The sequence below is a fragment of the Symsagittifera roscoffensis genome, chromosome 8 (assembly GCF_963678635.1).
Source record: "Symsagittifera roscoffensis chromosome 8, txSymRosc1.1, whole genome shotgun sequence".
Classification (NCBI taxonomy): Eukaryota; Metazoa; Xenacoelomorpha; order Acoela; family Convolutidae; genus Symsagittifera; species Symsagittifera roscoffensis.
Genome location: NC_087069.1, coordinates 40246395 through 40255463, shown reverse-complemented (window position 1 = coordinate 40255463; position 9069 = coordinate 40246395).

Genomic DNA, 9069 nt, shown 5'->3' with positions numbered 1-9069 from the left:
AAAAATTGAAAGTTTTAATTTCGTTATATCATTTGTGAAAGACAGCTGCAAGACAATTCAGGTAGTTTTCTATGCATTATAAATGCAAGGCCTCTAGTAAACAAGGTGCTCTAAGTAAACTAAAGTGTTTGTCACTTGTGTTTGGTTACCAACACAACCCAAAATTTTGCAGAAAAAATTTTCAAAAAAATCAACTTTTTCGTTTATGGAAAAACACTTATCATATAGATTTCATACATTTTTCTGTACATAGGAAACTGTATGAAATTTTATGGTAAGAACTTTTTCTTATATGGAAATGGTATGATAAGAAGTTTTGGTTAACCCGGGTGTCTTGATGCACCGAGCTTGTTGTTTATGCAGTCCAGTAATGATGTAAGAACAAGCAGATCAGTGTAAATGTTACTTCCCAATATAATATCCAAGGTAAACAAAAACAAACCGCACTTTCTCATTTAGGTAGAATGAAACATCTTGCTGCTCAAGGATATCACAGCTGATTTTACAAAAACTTAATGAACTTGATTTACGCCCCTATGTCATAGGGTCAGCCTCGAAATCTGAACCACTGATTTAAAGTTTGAATGAAACTTGAATAACTATAATGTCACTTTTGCATATGTACTTTTCGTTGAGTTTTCTTTTAAAATTTGCAAACCTATGAGGCGTTTTGGAAACTGAATGGGTTTTGTTAGGTTACTTTTTGTCATCCTGGGGTTGAAGGCAGATAATTTGAAGAAAAATCTTTTTTAAAATAATTGTTGTTATATATAAACTTTTTTCTGGTCGTATAGTAAACAAAAATTGCGTTCACCAAATAGAGTTCAAATACATGGTCAAATTTATTTTTACAACTCAAAAATACGAAAAAATTACTTGTCGTTGAGTTTTCATAGTAAGTTTATAAACATATGAAGCGTATGGGAAATGTATGGATTTTATTACACTATTTTTTTGTTTTTTGTCAAGCTGGGGTTTCAGGCAGGTCATTTGAAGAAAAAAAATCTAAAGTTAATGTTGCATTCAAAAAACTATCCATATTGTATCTATATTAGTGTTCCGCGGAATAGATTACTGTCTCGACCACTCGTCTCGTCTAAACAATAGAACTCCGATCAATTACGTTTTCGGTTTTGTAAGGATGGACGATTTGTCAGATTTTGTCGCACTGTGTTAACTTCGCGGCCCTGATGGGTTTAGAGTGGCGCGATGTTTGTTTTTCTATACATAGAAATTTTAATCTTCAGAGCGCCCTTGGTATGAACATTTTGAGCTTTTGGTCTTTAATCTCCGTCCAATATACGATGATGCAATTTTTTAATGAGTCTTTGTTTCTTTTGAACTATAGTATTCCTGCGCTCCCGAACTGATAATTTGATAATTTATTTTTTCTGCGTTACAGAAGTTCTGAATTCTTTTAGAGACGAACCCGGACGTTATGACCATGTAGAGTTTTTGGGGTTCCCATTGGTGGAAATATATTTCCTTGGACTTTAAGCATGATGGCCATTCAGAAAAAAACATCGATGGCAATTAATGCATGTTTTCTTGACTTTCACCTAAGTTACAGGTCCCCAAATGTCTATTAGAATCTTTTCATTTGGTTCTCTTGGCATGTATATTTACCTAAGTCGCCATTGGCTGATTATATCTGATTTTAGGTTTTGACTTTCTTCTAGGCATTGCTTGCATAGTCTGGCCGTCGCCGGTAAATTACCGCGCATGCGAGGCCTCAAGATATCCTTCGATGCGGTAAAGACTTTGCACTAACATAGTGGAAGTAAGAAAATTGATTGGAGATTGTTGCCGAGAGTGTCTTGGGAGCTGCCAGACTCCCATCCTTTCAAAGGCCAATTTTCGTTGACAGCGATTACCAGGAAAAGTCGACCGTACTTTTGCCCAGGTTTGTTGCTATGTCTTCTGCCCTCGGGCTCTTATCTAGCATGGCGGCCCGGATGACATTGAGGATTGGGCCATCGTCCAAATCGGCTTCAACTACTTTGAGAGCGAGAGAGTTTCCGGGTGGTCCAACTTCTTCACAACTTTACAATAGTTTTGGGTAAATGAGTTTATCCATTTCTCCAAGTTATTTAACGACGTTGTTGTTGTGAAATTTTGGTCCCTTTAGGCCGATACTTTTGGGAGTTTTGCATGCAAGAAACTTACCGTATATGTATCCTTGAGGTTGAAGTCTGGACTTTAGATTTCAATGTGTGCATATATTACGCATTATGCAAATTTCTCTCATCCTATTGAATGATGATCACTCGCATGAGAGTATGTCCTCGGTCGGTTGAATAAAACAACCGGTTGTACTTGCAAATTTACATGTGCTGGTGTTTTTTTCGACTTATGCGTATTTACAAGACTCGACGCCCTCTACCGTTCGTTTTTTTTTCACTAATTTTAACGTACAAACTCGTACTCCTCACGGCTGTTTTTTAATGTCTCCCTTGGCAGGTTTATTGAAAGATTTACCGTTTTAACTCGGCGACCTTAAATTTTGCATTGTAAGAACTTGTGGGAAGTGCGTGCGTTCAAGAAAATCTGAGCAGGTCGTCGATCATTCAGCTTTAGTCCCTTGTCATTGCTCTACTTCAATTTAGTACTGCAGAAATCGGTTATACCAGCAGGTTTAAATTCTGAAAGGGTTCTCCCTTCTTTCGCGATGAATTGAAAGCAATGTTAGCAGTGCTTTGAGATCCTAATAACGGTATAATATTGCCCGTAGATAAAATTTCCATTGTGTTCCATCGCCCAGACCACGGCTAACAATTCAAGCTCATTGGTCGAATACTTGCGTTTAGGTACCAAGATGCAAACAAAATAGGTTGCCATCCCTCTTGGTTAGGTTGTTCAAACAATGCGCCTAGCCCATTGGCGCTAGCGGCGCTGACGATTCGAGTCTCCCGGGGTATACCGAAATGTTTTTGTTCCATTACCTTCTCGACAAGTCTTTTAAGTTGTCTAAATGCCATTTAGCATTCCTACGTCCAGGTGAAGTCTTTATTTTGACTTAAAAGGGACTTAGAGGGGCACTGATTTCTGTTATCTTTTCAAAGAAGTCATGTAAATATGCAGGGACCCCAAAAAGGTTTTCAGATGTTTTCTTGCATTCCTATCCATTTCTCCAAGTTATTTAACGACGTTGTTGTTGTGAAATTTTGGTCCCTTTAGGCCGATACTTTTGGGAGTTTTGCATGCAAGAAACGTACCGTATATGTATCCTTGAGGTTGAAGTCTGGACTTTAGATTTCAATCTGTGCATATATTACGCATTATGCAAATTTCTCTCATCCTATTGAATGATGATCACTCGCATGAAAGTATGTCCTCGGTCGGTTGAATAAAACAACCGGTTGTATTTGCAAATTTACATGTGCTGGTGTTTTTTTCGACTTATACGTATTTACAAGACTCGACGCCCTCTACTGTTTGTTTTTTTTTCTCTAATTTTAACGTACAAACTCGTACTCCTCACGGCTGTTTTTTAATGTCTCCCTTGGCAGGTTTATTGAAAGATTTACCGTTTCAACTCGGCGACCTTAAATTTTGCATTGTAAGAACTTGTGGGAAGTGCGTGCGTTTAAGAAAACTGAGCAGGTCGTCGATCATTCAGTTTTGGTCCCTTGTCATTGCTCTACTTCAATATAGTACTGCAAAAATCGGTTATACCAGCAGGTTTAAATTCTGAAAGGGTTCTCCCCTCTTTCGAGATGAATTGACAGCAATGTTAGCAGTGCTTTGAGATCCTAATAACGGTATAATATTGCCCGTAGATGAAATTTCCATTGTGTTCCATCGCCCAGACCACGGCTAACAATTCAAGCTCATTGGTCGAATACTTGCGTTTGAGTACCAAGATGCAAACAAAAAAGGTTGCCATCCCTCTTGGTTAGGTTGTTCAAACAATGCGCCTAGCCCATTGTCGCTAGCGGCGCTGACGATTCGAGTCTCCCGGGATTTACCAAAGGTTTTTATTCCATTACCTTCTCGACAAGTCTTTTAAGTTGTCTAAATGCCATTTAGCATTCCTACGTCCAGGTGAAGTCTTTATTTTGACTTAAAAGGGACTTTGAGGGGCACTGATTTCTGTTATCTTTTCAAAGATGTCATGTAAATATGCAGGGACCCCAAAAAGGTTTTCAGATGTTTTCTTGCAAGCGGCGCTTTTAAATCGTCAATGTCCAATTTTTGCTCTTTTGGAAACAATGAGAATATCATCAATGCTTTCGTATGCCCGTGGATCTTGGCCGGCCCTATGGTTAGCCCCTAAAAGCTGTTCTTGAACCAGTGCGTACCATACGATTTCGTCCAACGAGTAAAAGCTTGCACTGTTAACTGGTTTCTGTTTCGAGCGCTACCTGTACATTAGCCTATGTAAGGTCAAGCATCGTAAAATAGACTTCTTTTTCCAATTTTTCTGCAATTACTTGACTTATCTCCTAGACTAATTTGTCTATCTTTGTCATCAGGTACTTGTTTTTATGTACCTGTTTTTTATCTTTTAGATTTTAATGATTAAATTGTGTTTCTGAACTTTTTGCGCGAATATTTCTCAAATGTATCAATAGGTCTCTCCTGGTTTAATCGCGAACCTTCCTCATCTAACTTATCTTGTAGGTTTAATGGTACACTACGTCTTCTCTTTTGTTTCGGTTTCAACACAATAATTTGACAGTTCTTCGGCTTTTCTTCTGTACCTGCTACTGTCATCACTATATTCCTCTGAATCAGTTCCAAGACCACGGATCCAATTAGATTGTGCCCCAGTATCGACTGATAATTTCTTGCGATCGCGATATCATCTTTTGCACGGCCAACCCGTTCAGTTCGGTTATTACTTCCGCCTTCCCGAGTATGTGAATTCTTTTTTTTTCTTTTGCAATCTAGAAAATCATTTTCCAAGCAAAGAGACGGTTATGCGTCTTTACCCTGACGCGCTCTATTTCAGTTGAGCTTAAAGTTGACACGACGACCCGCTGTATACTCCTGCCTTCAAGTTCGCCAGTACTCTGGCGCTTGAAATTTTCAGTTCAGTTACGTTTTTTCAACGTTTTATAGACATCAGCACATATACAATTGACCCTGAGGAGGAGTCACATTCGCCTTTGCTTTCTTGGTTTACCCATCCGACCTTCTGATCGTGGCTGCTGCTCGGCATGCTCTGCATACGTTGCACATCCTGCACTTTCCGACTCTTCCTCTTCCCCTTGACTTGTTAGTCCCCCTACAAGTTCCGCGGTATGATCGCTCAGAATGGTCAACTTTTCTGCACGCCAATGCATAAACAGAAATTCGACTCGCCTTCTTTTCTCAAATTTCTCTCTTTTCCATCTACATCTGCAGGCAAGGCTGTAACTTGTGTTGCTAGCAGCGTGAACGCGAAGTAAAAACGGTGAAAACGGCCCACTCGTCTCGTCTAAATAACAGAATTCCAATCAATTTTGTTTTCGGTTTTGTAAGGATGGACGCTTTGTCAGATTTTATCGCACTGTTAACTTCGCGTCCGTGATGGGTTTAGAGTGGCGCAATGTTTGTTTTTCTATGCATAGAAATTTTATTCTTCAGAGCGCCCTTGGTACGAATGTTTTGACATTTTGGTCTTTAATTCCTTCCAATATACGATGATGTTTTTTTTCAATGAGCCTTTGTTTCTTTCGAAATGTAGTAATCCTGCGCTCCCGAACTGATCATTTGATAATTTATGTTTTCTGCGTTACAGAAGTGAATTTTTTTAGAGACGAACCCGGACGTTATGACCACGTAGAGTTTTTGGGGTTACCATTGGTAGAAGTATATTTCCTTGGACTTTAAGCATGATGGCCATTCAGAAAAAAACATCGATGGCAATTAATGCAAGTTTTCTTGACTTTCAATTAAGTTACAGGTCCCCAAATGTCTATTAGAGTCTTTTCATTTGGTTTTTTTGGCATGTATATTTACCTAAGTCGCCATTGGCTGATTATATCTGATTTTTGGTTTTGACTTTCTTCTAGGCATTCCTTCTAGGTAAATTACCGCGCATGCGAGGCCTCAAGATATCCTTCGATGCGGTAAAGAATTTGCACTAACATAGTGGAAGTAAGAAAATTGATTGGAGATTGTTGCCGAGAGTGTCTTGGGAGCTGCCAGACTCCCATCCTTCTAAAGGCAATTTTCGTTGACGGCGATTACCAGGAAAGGTCGACCGTACTTTTGCCTAGGTTTGTTGCTATGTCTTTTGCCCTCGGGTTCTTATCTAGTATGGCGGCCCGGATGACATTGAGGATTGGGCCCTCGTCCAAATCGGCTTCAACTACTTTGAGAGCGAGAGAGTTTCCGGGTGGTCCAACTTCTTCACAACTTTACAGTAGTTTTGGGTAAGTGAGTCTATCCATTTCTCCAAGTTATTTAACGACGTTGTTGTTGTGAAATTTTGGTCCTTTTAGGCCGATACTTTTGGGAGTTTTGCATGCAAGAAACGTACCGTATATGTATCCTTGAGGTTGAAGTCTGGGATTTAGATTTCAATCTGTGCATATATTACGCATTATGCAAATTTCTCTCATCCTATTGAATGATGATCACTCGCATGAGAGTATGTCCTCGGTCGGTTGATTAAAACAACCGGTTGTATTTGCAAATTTACATGTGCTGGTGTTTTTTTCGACTTATACGTGTTTACAAGACTCGACGCCCTCTACTGTTTGTTTTTTTTTCTCTAATTTTAACGTACAAACTCGTACTCCTCACGGCTGTTTTTTAATGTCTCCCTTGGCAGGTTTATTGAAAGATTTACCGTTTTAACTCGGCGACCTTAAATTTTGCATTGTAATAACTTGTGGGAAGTGCGTGCGTTTAAGAAAATCTGAGCAGGTCGTCGATCATTCAGTTTTGGTCCCTTGTCATTGCTCTACTTCAATATAGTACTGCAAAAATCGGTTATACCAGCAGGTTTAAATGCTGAAAGGGTTCTCCCCTCCTTCGCGATGAATTGACAGCAATGTTAGCAGTGCTTTGAGATCCTAATAACGGTATAATATTGCCGTAGATAAAATTTCCATTGTGTTCCATCGCCCAGACCACGGCTATCAATTCAAGCTCATTGGTCGAATACTTGCGTTTAGGTACCAAGATGCAAACAAAATAGGTTGCCATCCCTCTTGGTTAGGTTGTTCAAACAATGCGCCTAGCCCATTGTCGGTAGCGGCGCTGACGATTCGAGTCTCCCGGGGTTTACCGAAATGTTTTTGTTCCATTACCTTCTCGACAAGTCTTTTAAGTTGTCTAAATGCCATTTAGCATTCCTACGTCCAGGTGAAGTCTTTATTTTGACTTAAAAGGGACTTTGAGGGGCACTGATTTCTGTTATCTTTTCAAAGAAGTCATGTAATTATGCAGGGACCCCAAAAAGGTTTTCAGATGTTTTCTTGCAAGCGGCGCTTTCAATGTCCAATTTTTGCTCTTTTGGAAACGATGAGAATATCATCAATGCTTTCGTATGCCCGTGGATCTTGGCCGGCCCTATGGTTAGCCCCTAAATCTGTTCTTGAACCAGTGCGTATTATACGATTTCGTCCAACGAGTAAAAGCTTGCACTGTTAACTGATTTCTGTTTCAAGCGCTACCTGTAAATTAGCCTATGTAAGGTCAAGCATCGTAAAATAGACTTATTTTTCCAATTTTCTGCAATTACTTGATTTATCTCCTAGACTAATTTGTCTATCTTTGTCATCAGGTACTTGTTTTTATGTAGCTGTTTTTTATCTTCTAGATTTTATGGCTTAAATTGTGTTTCTGAACTTTTTGCGCGAATATTTCTCAAATGTATCAATAGGTCTCTCCTGGTTTAATCGCGAACCTCCCTCATCTAACTTATCTTGTAGGCTTAATGGTACATTACGTCTTCTCTTTTGTATCGGTTTCAACACACTAATTTGACAGTTCTTCGGCTATTCTTCTGTACCTGCTACTGTCATCACTATATTCCTCTGAATCAGTTCCAAGACCACGGATCCAATTAGAGTGTGCCCCAGTATCGACTGATAATATCTCGCGATCTCGATATCATCTTTTGCACGGCCAACCCGTTCAGCTTGGTTATTACTTCCGCCTTCCCGAGTATGTGAATTCTTTTTTTTTCTTTTGTAATCTAGAAAATCATTTTCCAAGGAATGAGACGGTTATGCGTCTTTACCATGACGCGCTCTATTTCAGTTGAGCTTAAAGTTGACACGACGACCCGCTGTATACTCCTGCTTTCAAGTTCGCCAGTACTCTGGCGCTTGAAATTTTCAGTTCAGTTACGTTTTTTCAACGTTTTTCAAGACATCAGCACATATACAATTGACCCTGAGGAGGAGTCACATTCGCCTTTGCTTTCTTGGTTTACCCATCCGACCTTCTGATCGTGGCTGCTGCTCGGCATGCTCTGCATACGTTGCACATCCTGCACTTTCCGACTCGTCCTCTTCCCCTTGACTTGTTAGTCCCCCTACAAGTTCCGCGGTATGATCGCTCAGAATGGTCAACTTTTCTGCACGCCAATGCATAAACAGAAATTCGACTCGCCTTCTTTTCTCAAATTTCTCTCTTTTCCATCTACATCTGCAGGCACTGCTGTAACTTGTGTTGCTAGCAGCGTGAACGCGAAGTAAAAACGGTGAAAACGGCCTACTCGTCTCGTCTAAATAACAGAATTCCAATCAATTTTGTAAGGATGGACGCTTTGTCAGATTTTCTCGCACTGTTAACTTCGCGTCCGTGATGGGTTTAGAGTGGCGCAATGTTTTTTTTTCTATGCATAGAAATTTTATTCTTCAGAGCGCCCTTGGTACGAATGTTTTGACCTTTTGGTCTTTAATTCCTTCCAATATACGATGATGTTTTTTTCAATGAGCCTTTGTTTCTTTCGAAATGTAGTAATCCTGCGCTCCCGAACTGATCATTTGATAATTTATGTTTTCTGCGTTACAGAAGTTCTGAATTTGTTTTAAAGACGAACCCGGACGTTATGACCATGTAGAGTTTTTTTTGGGTTCCCATTGGTAGAAATATATTTCCTTGGACTTTAAGCATGAGAGCCAT